A 13,199-nucleotide genomic window follows, 5' to 3' on the forward strand; every position below is an offset into this window, starting at 1 on the left:
TATATTTTGTGAACAATCACATATGTAGTGGGTGTCAGGTGACATCACCACACTTGTCACTATATATGTTTGTATTGACAATCCATATGGAGGAACACTTAGAAAGTATGTTTACATGTCCTGTACACATCCCTTGTCACAGGGATTACCTGGCATTGTCTGGGCAGGAATGGAGTGTGGAGTAATGTGTCTTTCCACAATATGACAGCCAGCTTACATGACCAATGCTTCATGATTGTCGTGTGTCATACTTGGTTCACAGCATTGTGAGATGTGCCTAGCTTGTTGTTTGTCTCCTTGCCGAGATACCGCCAAAATGGAGTGATGAGGAATGCATCAGTTTACTGTCTCCTAGTAGATCTTGAAACCATGGAAGAGCGCCACATCATCATGACCTATCGACTGAACCGTGTGTCCATGAGGGAACTGGTCGCCCAGTTGGAGCCAGACCTCCTGCCGGCTTTGAGAAATCCCCATGCCATCCCTCCAACAGTCCAGGTGTTGGCAGTCCTGCATTTTCTGGCCAGTGGCTCATTTCAGGTGACTGTGGGACTGGCTGCAGGGATGTCACAGCCCAGGTTCAGTAATGCGTTACAGGATGTGCTGGATGCCCAACTCAAGCATGTGAACAGGTACATAAGGTTCCCACAACGTGCTGACTTGCCCACTGTTAAAGCAGCCTTCTACAATATATCACATGTCCCACATGTAATAGGAGCCATTGATGGGACTCACATCGCCTTGGTAACTCTGAGGGCCAATGAACAGTACTACAGGAACCGGAAGAGTACATATTTGCTCAATGTACAAGTGGTGTGTCTTGTAGATGAGTAGATAACACATGTAACAGTGAAATTCCCTGGTTCGGTACATGATTCCTACGTCCTGAGGAACTGCAGTCCCCCTGTTACAGCTACAGGAAGAAAGGGCCTGGCTCATGGGTATGTGTACTGCTCTCAATGTCAGACGTTTGATATCCCTCCCTACACTGTCTGCACTATGCCTTGCATTGTTACCTATCGTCATATCTCCTTTTCCACACAGGTGACTCCAGATACCCCAACATGCCCTGGCTCCTGACACCTGTTACACAACCAACTACAGGAGGGGAGAACAGGTACAATGAGGCACTTGGCCGGACGAGGCGGGTGATTCAGAGGACTTTCAGCCTCTCGAAACTAGATTTTGTTGCCTCCATGTGTCCGGTGGTGCCCAACATTACCGCTCCCGGAAAGTCTGCAAGATCATGGTTGCATGCTGCATGCTCCATAATTTGGCCCTCAGAAGGCATATCACACTGTTGGAGGAGGGGGACATTGATGCTGGTGCAGTGGTTGCTGCCGTTGAATCTGATACTGAGGCGGAGGCAGTCAAGGATGAGGCACATGACAACAGGACTGACCTGATTTGGCACTACTTTTGATGATCAACAGGTATGTGTGATTTGGATGTCATGTGCACTTGGACTATGTATTGGTAAAGCTAGTCTGGACACAGATTTTGCATGCATCAAGGAGTGTGTGGAGACTACTGCCTTCCATCTTGGTTTCCAACCCTGAAAAGTAGCTGACCTACCATGAGGGGAAGTGGAAATGCATTGCTGCCAATGACATGTGTGAAATGCTGGTGCCATAATGAAACATCCTCATGGTTGTACCAAAGGTTGTGGATCCTCAGTCTGACTGTTTGGGTAAATGTAAAGCCTATCATGCTGCTTTGTCAGCTGCTGTGTGGCAACTACCTGTTCCAGAATACTCAAGGAGGTGATCGGTAGAAGATGTCACCTATGTGTAATCTTTACCTTATTACACATGTGTGAGTGACAATGCAGGCCCCTACATATGTGGTATCATAGCTGCTGGGGAAATCATCCTGTGTTTGTGTAATACTGCTGTTGATGTATGGATATGGACTACATGCCTTATAACATTGAGCCTAATTCCATGTCATTTTCCCTCTTCAGGTCATGTCTGTTTGTAAGCTAATTACTGATATGCCTGTTGGCACCCTTGACACTGGATGTTACTACAATATGGATGTACTTACACACCAGCTGGAGATTCCTACTACATCTGTCACTTTAACATTCTTGTAGTGCCGATTTGTGTATTTGATTGTTGCTTGTAAACAGAAATGCCACTTTAAACAATGAAGACACATGCACCATGACTTATGGTAATTGGTGTTTATTGAGTGTTTTACAACACAGTCCAGAGGAGTGGGGACTTGGCTTAGGTGACGATCAGAGTGGGTGGTCCAGCTGTATGTTTCACAGGTTCTGTATCCATTAGCCTTGGGATGATAGGAATTTGGCATTGGACAGCAAACAGGGTGTAATAGTGTCACACAAGGGTGACAGTTCAGGAGAGGTATCACTTTCCTGGTGGGGATTGGTCTTTGCCTCAGGTCCTGCAGGATGTCTGGATGGCCGACCTCTTTTACGGGGGGTCCCTCAGCTGCAGGGGTATGGGGGCTGGTGGCTTCTGGGTCCTCCTGCTGGGCCTCCATTCCAGTAGCATGTGCTGATGTAGAGGGCAGTGGTGTTGTGTGAGTTCTGGATCAGGCCTGCTGTTGGGTGGAGAATGTTCGCAGGATGGTGTTGAGTTCCTTGTACTCCCCTAACATGGAGACCATGGTGGCATTGAGTACTTGCCACTGCTACATGGCCTCCTAGTGGTATTCCCCCTGCAGCCTTTGGGTCTCCTGCAAGGTGGTGAGTATCTGGCCCATCTTGTCCTGGGATTGCTGGTAGGCTCCCAGGACTCTGGAGACAGCCTCCTGGCCATTTGTGTCCTGTTGCTGCCTTGTCCTTTGGCCCACAATTGCCCTCCCATTGGCCCTTGCCCCCTGTCCTGTGCCCATGGTGCAGAGTGCCCCCTCCCACTGACACCACAACAATCATTGTCTTGGGATTGCAATGTTGATTCATGCCCCTGTCCTGTGGGGCACACTGATGTTTGATGTGACCTTGGGACACATGTTTGGGAAAGGGGGCTCTGCTGTGCAATGGATGCCACATGGGAGGTGGTTTCAGTTGTTGGCAGGGTGGGGCTGGTGGTGGTGGACTGACTGAAGGGCCAGGTACGCCATCCCTATCCAGACATCCAGAGGATCCCTCCTCTATTGGACCTGCTTCCAGGGCTGGGCTTCCTGTCACTGGCATCCTCTGCTGTGTGGCAGTACTTGGGAGACCTGTGAAATGAGAGGTATTGTGTCACATGATGGTACTGTACAAGTGATACACATGGTTGTATGCCATCATTGTCTGGATTTGCAGGGTAGTAATGGCATTGACAGTTACTAGACTGCTGCTTGTGTTTGCATCAGTAGAATGTTGCAATGGTTCTATTTTGATAAATAGTTGGTTTTGTTCTTGCTACTGTCATTGCCATGTGCTGATGTGAATTCCAATTACTTGTTGGTGAAGGGGGGTGACATGGTTGTATGTGCAGGTGCACATATGTGAAGTGGATTTAGCAGTCATGCAAGGGTAGGGATTGTTGCATTGTGGTAGTTGTAGTGCTTGTTGCAGTGTGGGGTATCCATGCACTAGGTGAGCCTGTGAGAGAATGGTGTTAATAGGGAGCTGTGACATGCAAGGGTGGGTATTGGGTCCATGGTGAGTTTGTGCACGTTAGGGTGGTGTAAGGGGGTGAGAGGGTGGGGGTATATGCTGTGCAGGGGTACATGTTGGACGGGGAGCGTAGTTTATTTACCAGTGTCCAGTCCACTAGGTATTCCAGTTAGCCCCTCTGGGTGAAGGATGGCCAGGACCTTCTCCTCCCACGATGATAATTCTGGAGTAGGTGGTGGGCCCCACCACCAGTCCTCATGATGGCGATTTTGTGCCTGGACACCATGGCCCGTATCTTCCCCCATAGGTCGTTCCACCTCTTCCTAATGTCCTCCCTTGTGCGTGGATGGTTTCCCACAGCGTTCACCCTGACAACAATCCTTTGCCATAAGTCCGATTTACGGGCTATGGATGTCTGCTGGACCTGTCCTCCAAACAGTTGTGGCTCCATTCTGCGGATTTCATCGACCATGACCCTCAGCTCCTCGTCTGTGAATCATGTTTTTTTTTGTGGTGCCATGGTGGTTGTTTTGCGTGGGTGGTGGGTTGTGTGTTGTGCAGGGATGCTGGGTGTGCTGTTTGTTGGTGGGAGTTTGAGTGATACGATGTGCGTGTGGTTTGTGGTGTTTGTGTGCTGTGGTAATGTGCGTGTTGTGTTTCTCTTGATTTTGTGTGTTGTGTGATGCATGTTCAGTGTGATGGTGCCTGTGATATCTAGGTGCAGTGCCTCCTGTCAGTGTGCTCTTGCCTCGCTATGTCAAACTTTCTGGGTGCAAAGGGTTCTGGGTATGTGTGGGGGTGTGTTTTGTAGTGTTGTCATCATGTGTGTGTGTTGTGTGTATGTGTATCAGGTGTGGGGTATTGGTATTGTCCAATGTGGTGCAGTGTTCTGGTGGAGGTGCTTTTTTCCTGTGGCAGTTCGGACTGCCAATGGATTGCCACCGTGCTAAGGCCGTGGTACTGATTTGTCAATTGTGATTTGGAGGACGAGATGTTGTCAGCGTGGCGGTGCTGGTGGTGCAGACGCCTCTTTCATGCCATTGTTCATGGTGACGGTGTCAGTTTTTTGTAATTTTTTGGCCAGTGTGTTGGTGACTCGTAATACGGCGGTCATCAGACCATCGTCACTGGCAGTCTTTCGGCGCCCGCTCACACGGCGGTCTTCGGTAAACACCGTCAAAGTCAGAATGACCACCTGAGTCTCGTAAACTAGGCGATACGCAAGAAGATTTTAACAATGTGTTTCATGATATTAGATGCTGAAACAGAAAGTCTTTATAGAACTGTTTGTGTACCTGATAGAGCTAAGCGATTGATTACGCTTTTTTCACTTCAGATAGTAAAACAGAATTCGAAAAACTAGAGAGAGCAGCCCCATACCACTCCTCTTTCCCATCGTAGTTGACCGTACACCTAAGCAGCCAGACTTTGGGCCTGATTATGACCTTGGCGGATGGGATACTCCGTCACAAACATGACGGATAACCCGTCTGCCGTAATACAAGTTCCATTTTATCCTATGGAACTTGTAAAATGGCGGGAGTGATGTCCATCACGTTTGTGATGGAGTATCCCATCCACCAACGTCATTATCAGGCCCAAAGTCTGATTATGGTTAGACATTGAGGATGCCCAAAAAAGAGAATATGACATCACACCGATATTAAGTGATCTAGTTGCAAAGGTCAATGTGTGATGGTGGTTTTCAAAGATTGACCTCCATCGCTGGCTACCACCAACCAAGCACTGATGAAGCATCCAGGTACATTGCAATGATTTCAAATCAAATAGGGCTTCAATGATATGAGAATTTCAACTTTAAAATCTCCAGGGCAGCCACTTTTGTGAGCTAATGCCTGGTTGAGCCAGGGTAACTCATGCCATTTCTAACATTTGGTACATGCCACATAAATAGAACAGCTCCACACCCGGCTATGAATCTAAGACAGCCGTATTGATTTAACATGGATAGCACTGCTCCCATTCCACAAAAAGTCTATATCATCATTTGATTCCCAGTTCTTCAATCTGAGTCAGAAGTGCGTAGCTTCCTATGTATTGCAAGTAAAGGAGCAGGTGGAGAAGAGGTGGGAGCATTTTGTTAATGCCTTTAGTTCAATATTGTTTAGTGTTGATTTGTGCCAGTACTGCCTTTTCTGGATGAACCTGCAAGGCCAGATTATAGAGCAATTTCTATATTTTGGCAGATGTACTAAGGTTTTTATGTGGATTCATTGTACATTGTCTTATACAACGAAATAAGTAATGATCACCTTCCTTACACGTACGCAGATTATATTGTATTCACATCTATTGCATTCATTCTTGTTTGATCATTCGTTCTCTACTTAGCCAAAACGTTTCACCCTTGGCTTAAAGTACCAAGTGATTTTTCAAGGCTTGAAAAATCCTTGTCTAGGGTTTTTATTTTTTTTAAACATTTATAACGGGCTTCTAGTCAATTGTTATTGTGCATCTGTTGTGGTGTCTTTCGGCAGTCAAAATGAGGTCCAAACCCTACATGGCATCAATACAGTAATGAATGTAAATATATAAAGTAAACATACTCAGAACGTATAAGGAAGAAGATCATTCTTTATTTTAGCAATTGATCTGTATAAAAAGTACACTTGTCAAAGTACCGGAGGGCTTCCTAGGGAGTAGTGTAGGAAGCAATGGTGGATGGCACCGATAAAATAAGTCCTCAAGCACAAAGTAGTAGTTTCTAGACGCTACGTTTAATACGGGCCCACGGCAGGCACAGAGATGCACCGTGCAACATGAAGGTAAGAACAGCAGTGCTCACCAGAGATCTAGAACCTTCAATGAGGTTCCGCCCGCTTACCGGTAAAAGAGCTTACAGTAACCAAAAGTAAACATTGGTAAAGTACAATAAAAAGTACAATAAACATAACATACTGATAATGACCATGTGTTCGTACACGTATGCAACAACATTATAATATGCACACGTGTACTACATCATCTTCCTCCTTTACAACAAACAAAAACAGAAAAAGGAGGAAATAGCGAAAATGAGATCAACCTAAAATGTAATCATCAAACTTTGGTGGGATTTTGACAAGTCTGCGACTGTGCGTGTATACAGGTTCCGCAACCGGAAACGAAGAAGCATTAGATCCATCATCATCACAAAAGTTCTCCACCTGACAATAATTGCCACCATCTTTGTGATTTGTCCTTCTGTCTTCTGTCCTTTTGTCTGCTGTTTGTTTCAGCGAAGGATCCTCTATAAATATGCCACTAGAACTGGCACCATCTTCCTGCATATACACGTCTGAAAATCTCTGCTTGTGGCGAGGATATAGGAATCATGCAGTGTCTGTCCCACCATCCTTTAACTTCCAGCAGAACAGAAGACTTCGTAACCCTAATCACTTTAACAGGTAGGGACAATTTAGATGCTCCTTTGGGCACCTTGTGAGGTTTTTTAATCAAAACCCAATCGTTCACTTTGAATTGAACATCACTCACATTTTTCTGGGTATCATAATCTTGTTTCTGCACCATCTGTTTCTCACAAACTCTTTGTCTCAACTCATTTAAATCCACGTTCACACTTTTGTTACATAGGGAAGCCATCCATGCCGGTAGTAATTGAGATCTAGATTCCCTACCCCTGAGAAGCACAAAAGGAGAAAGGCCAGTAGTAGAATGTGGTGTATTCAAATATGCCCATATTTTCTCATTCAAAAACTCAATTACATTATAGTTAGTTGCTATGGCCATTTGAATACCCTCTTTCAAGATGCAGTTGGCCCTTTCAACTAGACCTTTGAAAGCTGGACTATACAAAGCTACACGCGAATGTCTAATGTTAAATTTAGTCATAAAATTCTCCATCTTGGTGGAAGTAAATTGTACACCATTGTCCATGACAATAACAGACGGTGGACCCTCCAACAAGAATAGATACGATAAAAACGATATCACAGATTCTGTGTCAGCATGCTCAACAAAGGTGTAGTAGATCCATTTCGAAAAATAATCTATGGCAACAATCATGTGCCTCATGTCCTTTGGTAACATGTGAAAAGGACCTGAAAAATCAATAGCAACACTTTCCCAAACATTATTTGGAAAGGGAATTGTATGCAAATGTTTGGTGTGAATCTTCCAATGCTTATCAGACACTATGCATGAGGAGCACTTACCTACAAAATCTGACACATGTTTATCAAGACCCGGCCACCAGTACTTCTCCTTGAGTCTCCTGCAAGTGGCTGAGATGCCAAGATGACCTTCATGTGCAGCCTTTATTAATAGGGGCCTCAACTCACACGGAGGAATACAAACAGAACCCCTCATACAGAGTCCATTTTCGCAAGACAATTCAGCGGCTAGCTGACAAAATGTGTTCAGTTCCCCCTTAAATTTCCTATTGTTGTGCCAACCATGCTTGATATGGTACATTACCTCCGACAATAATGCATCTCTGGACATAGCTGAGTTCCAATCCTGCTCGGAAAATAAGCCTTCCGAAGCAGAAACCATGTCTAAGGCTCCAATTATGCACTCAGTGTCTTCATCTTCAGCATTCGGCTGAGAAAATGGCAGAGGCAACCGAGAAAGACAGTCCGCCCTAACATTTTTCCCATCGGATAGATACTTGACATTCAGATTGTATTCTTGTAGTTTTGAAAGCAACCTTACTAATCTTGCAGATGCTTTTCCCAGGCCATTACCATCCATGAGGAACACAAGGGGCTTGTGATTGGTATATATAACACAGCACGTGCCCCAAATACAAGTCTTGAATTTATGGACCGCCCAGACGCAGGCTAAAGCCTCTCTCTCAATGGTACTATAATTACTCTCAGCCTCTGAAAGAGATCCGGATGCGAAAGCGACAGTGTGTTCCTGTCCACCAACCCATTGCCCAAACACTGCACCTATACCTTTCAGACTGGCGTCAACTGTAATAAAGGACTTAGCCGAAGGTATAAAAGACTTCAAGGCTGGGGCAGACAAGACTAATTGTTTGATGACAGCAAATGCATCGAGTGCTTGCTCATCCCAAATAAATTTGCTACCTTTCTTCAACAAGAACCTGAGAGGTTGTACTATCATGGCGTAGCCATCAACAAATCTCGAGTAGTATTCACACAAACCCAGAAATGAGCAGAGCTCATCTTTGTTGGTGGGGAAGGGAGCATTCGTAATCGCTTCCAAGTTCCCTTGTTTAGGCTTAATGCCTTCTGCAGAAATAGTGTGGCCTAAATATTCCACACTCTTCACCAAGAATTTACATTTCTCACTTTTAATAGTCATACCGCAATCTCTGAGAATGGAAAATACTTTGTCAAGTAGAGTTCTATGCTCTTCCATACCCTCAGTATGTATCAGAATGTCATCCTAAAAGGCACACACGTTCTTGAGATGACCAAATAAAGAGTCCATCATTTTCTGAAAGACACTCGCCGCAGACGCCAAACCAAAAGGCAACCTGAGATATTTAAAGGCACCAAATGGAGTTACGAATGTGGTGAGTTCTTGAGAGCATTCACTGAAAGCAATCTGATGATACGCAGAGTGTAAATATATTGTGGAGAAAACCTTCGAGGTACCTAGACTAGAGATCAGTTCTTGTATACGTGGAAGAGGATGACAATCTACGAGTATATTCTTATTCAAGGATCTTAGGTCCACACAAAGCCTTAAATCCCCATTCCTTTTCTTTGTGAGTACAACAGACGAAACCCACTCTGACGAGTCTGTAGGAGATATAATACCATCCTTGACCAGTTTGTCCAGGAGATTTTTAAGTTGTCCCCTCACAGAAATGGGAACTGGTCTAACTTTATGCGAAACAGGAATAGCCCCATCCTTGACCTTGATACAATGTTCGAAACCCATAACTATGCCAACTTCACCAGCAAATACCTCGGGATACTTCGTTACAAAGGACTCCGCGATGGTATCAGTGGCAATGTTAGACAATGCAAGCTCTGATACCTCTACAGGCATATCTCCTATGGATATAGGGGTATCGCATCCAGGGCAGAGTACTATGCCCAATTTCGCTAGATCTCTCCACCCCACAATGTCTCTGCCATTTAATGCCACATAAAGTTTAGTTACAGTACTCCTCCCCAAGATAGATAAGGTAGCCGAAAAATATCCTAATAGGTCAATATCATGATTCCCGAAAGCTTTGGGACTGATGTCATCTTGTTGTAACACTTTTGTTACCGGCCAGAATTTACGATAAGTCACATCTGCTAGTATTATAATTGGTGCGCCGGAATCAGCCATAACAGAAATTTCTATTGTGTCAATAAATGCCTGACAAATAGGTCAATTAATGTTCCTGACTGTAGGAATGTCTACAGTCAAAACAACGTTGGACAATTTTGTCATACAATCCTTGACCATACAATCTTTGACTAACTGTTCGTCTTGAGTGTAAACATTGTTAACTTTCATTCTCATGCCACTGTTAACAGGTTTGTAGGTATGATTGAATTGTCTACAAACTACTTGAAAGTGACCTACTTTTTGGCACTTTAAGCATTTCTTGCCCAAAGCTGGACATAATTGACTACTACTAATGTGATTTCGTGAACCACACCGGAAGCCTGACAAATAATTTTTATTTTGCTTTGCGGTTCTCTCCTTAATGTAGCAAACTTCAGGATCATCAATACCTGATTTATGCCTGTATGTTCACTCTGCCCACACACCACTTTAGATGTGAGGATGGACCTCTCTACAGCCTTAGCTATGTCAATCGTTTCATCCAAAGAAGGATTACGACATGCTAATAAGCGTTCCTGAATTTGTTTTAGAATAGCAATGGAACACAAATTGATCTCTAATGTGCACATCCACATTGCTACCAAATTCACACCTTGCAGCAAGCACACGTAAATTAGCCACATATTCATCTACTGACTCATCCATAGCTTGCTTGCACATTGCAAAGTTGAACCTCTCAAGTAACACATTAGATTCATTGGAAAATTGTTTCCTAATCCTTTCCTTCCCTTCAATATACACATTCCATACTGCGTTATCACTACTACTGTCACCATTGGGTGGAGGAATAGCAGGTAGGTTATCAAACACACGCTGCCCAGCCACACCGAGATGATTGAACAACAGGGCCAACTTCCTTGTAGGTGAAAAATCATTAGCATCAATTGCAACTAAATAGTTTTCAAAAAATCTTACCCACTCACTCCACTTGATGTCTGGCTTCCCACCCCTTGGTAAAAAAGGTGGTGGTTGAACCACTAAATTACTAGAAGCCATATTTTATGAACTTACAAACACATTACATACAAGACTCTGTCCAGTAATACTACGAGCAAGTCTAGAGCCCCGGTATGATGAGACAGAATGAGTGTTGTAGATTTGAAACCAACAAAATTATAGGCTCCACTTGAAGGACTTTTCCAGTATTTCCTTGGCCAAACAAAAGTATCAGCGTTTCCAGCGAGCAAATAACCATTGAATCTCACTCTCAGCGTCTTTAAAACATTGTGCGGGATTTCCTGTAAATTTAAGCGCTTTCGGCGAGTAAAAACAATTGAGACTCAATTGTGGCGTTTTTGTAATACAATGCGGAATTTCCTGGGCCTCCAGCAAACTTGAAACGTTTTCGACGTAAACATCAATTGAGACTCACTTGCGTCCTTGAAACACAATGTGGGATTTCCGGGGCCTCCGGCACCCGTAGAGAGTCGTGTATCCAGGCAACTATGTATGCGCGATGCACGTTCACGCACGTACAGCAGGTATCCTGGCAACCCTCTGCTAACCTCTGATGCAGGGTTCCTGTGTGCGTCCGAGAGGAAATCCGTATTAGCACTGACGCTATAACGTCACCGTGAGTTGGTTCAATTTAGTGCTCGCGACTACCTCGGCTCGCGCACTATAACGGTCCGCAAACCTTCCGGCTCGAGCGTCCAAAACCAAACTTCGTCCCAGAATAAAAGCTGCACGAAGTTTACGGGTCCATAAAATGTTACCAGAAACTCTACAAGAGAATTAGCTACTGGAGTCAATCGTCCCTCAGTGCTGGTCGGTGGACCCGTCGGCATCTCGTGATTTTCACTTGTCTCAGGTGCCTCCCAAGTCCTCTTCAAATTCTGCCCCACTCCTGGTACCATATAATGTAGGAAGCAATGGTGGATGGCACCGATAAAATAAGTCATCAGGCACAAAGTAGTAGTTTCTAGACGCTACGTTTAATACGGGCCCACGGCAGGCACAGAGACGCACCGTACAGCATGAAGGTAAGAACAGCAGTGCCCACCAGAGATCTGGAACCTTCAATGAGGTTCTGCCCGCTTAACGGTAAAAAGAGCTTACAGTAACCAAAAGTAAACATTAGTAAAGTACAATAAAAAGTACAATAAACATAACATACTGCTAATGACCATGTGTTCGTACACATATGCAACAACATTGTAATATGCACACGTGTACTACAGGATGGTACATACCGTGACTGACTGATCAGGAATATGACGTGCCTCCCTAAGCCAGTATGTGATTATCTCAAAGCTGATACAAACTTGAAGCAGAAAGATGACCAGGCAACTGTTTTGCGAAACACCAAAACCGCACTTGGCAGAAATGACCAGGAAATGATATGATTGTGCCAAATATAGGGGCTTATTTACAAGACTCCGTGGTGAAGGACGGCACAGCCAGTGTCTTGATGCGCCTCTCTGCGCCACTGGGAAAGGGCAGAACTGCACCGCATGTTTAACCTGCCACCTGCGCTGGCACGAAAACCAGCTGCCTAGCGCCAACGCAGGCACCCTTGCACCATGGTGCAAGGGTGCCTGTGTTGCAGGGAGTGATTGTTTATGTGCAGGAAGGTGTCCCTTCCTGCACATAAACCATCAACAATGGCGATTTGTTACTTCTGTGTGTGCTGTAGAAAGTAGCAAATCATTATTATTTAATGATTGTTTATATGCAGGAAGGGAGACCTTCTTGCACATAAACAGTCATTAATGGCATTTTGCATGTAGCACACATAGAAAACAAAAATGAGGAGAAATAAAAGTATTTCTCCTCATTGTGCCATTCTAACAACACCACTGGGGTGGCGTAGGTTTTTGGCACTGCCTCAGTTTTACGATTTCTTGTAAATCTGGGGCAGTATCAAAAGCAATGGGTATTGTGTAGTAACGCCCACAGCAATACTCAATGCAGGCCCCTCTGCACACACCCCTCTGCGGCACACCCCTCTGCCATATTTACAAAGAGGCGTTAACCCACGCAATGTGACTTAGTGCTGCCTTGTAAATGTGGAAATGGGCACAGCGCCACCAGAGCATCCCTGAAAGAGACGCTCCGGTGGCACTGTGGGCTTTTAAATAAGCCCTGTGTGCATTATTCAGAGAGACCAACCCCACCTACTTGGGAGCCATACTCCGTCAGGTGGAAGGTTCCTGTTGCCTAATAAGCTGAGCACTCCCCTCAACAGGGCAGTGCTAATCTCAAATAGAAAACAAGCATTTGCAATGCAACAGGTCTCTCGTTTACTTGAGTTAGAGCTATTAGCATTGTTAACTCCAACCCAGACTTTTCTTGCCACACAAATTGAAAGAAATGAGCACGATCACGCTATGTAAAACACGGCGCG

The sequence above is a fragment of the Pleurodeles waltl genome, chromosome 6 (genome assembly GCF_031143425.1).
Source record: "Pleurodeles waltl isolate 20211129_DDA chromosome 6, aPleWal1.hap1.20221129, whole genome shotgun sequence".
Classification (NCBI taxonomy): Eukaryota; Metazoa; Chordata; class Amphibia; order Caudata; family Salamandridae; genus Pleurodeles; species Pleurodeles waltl.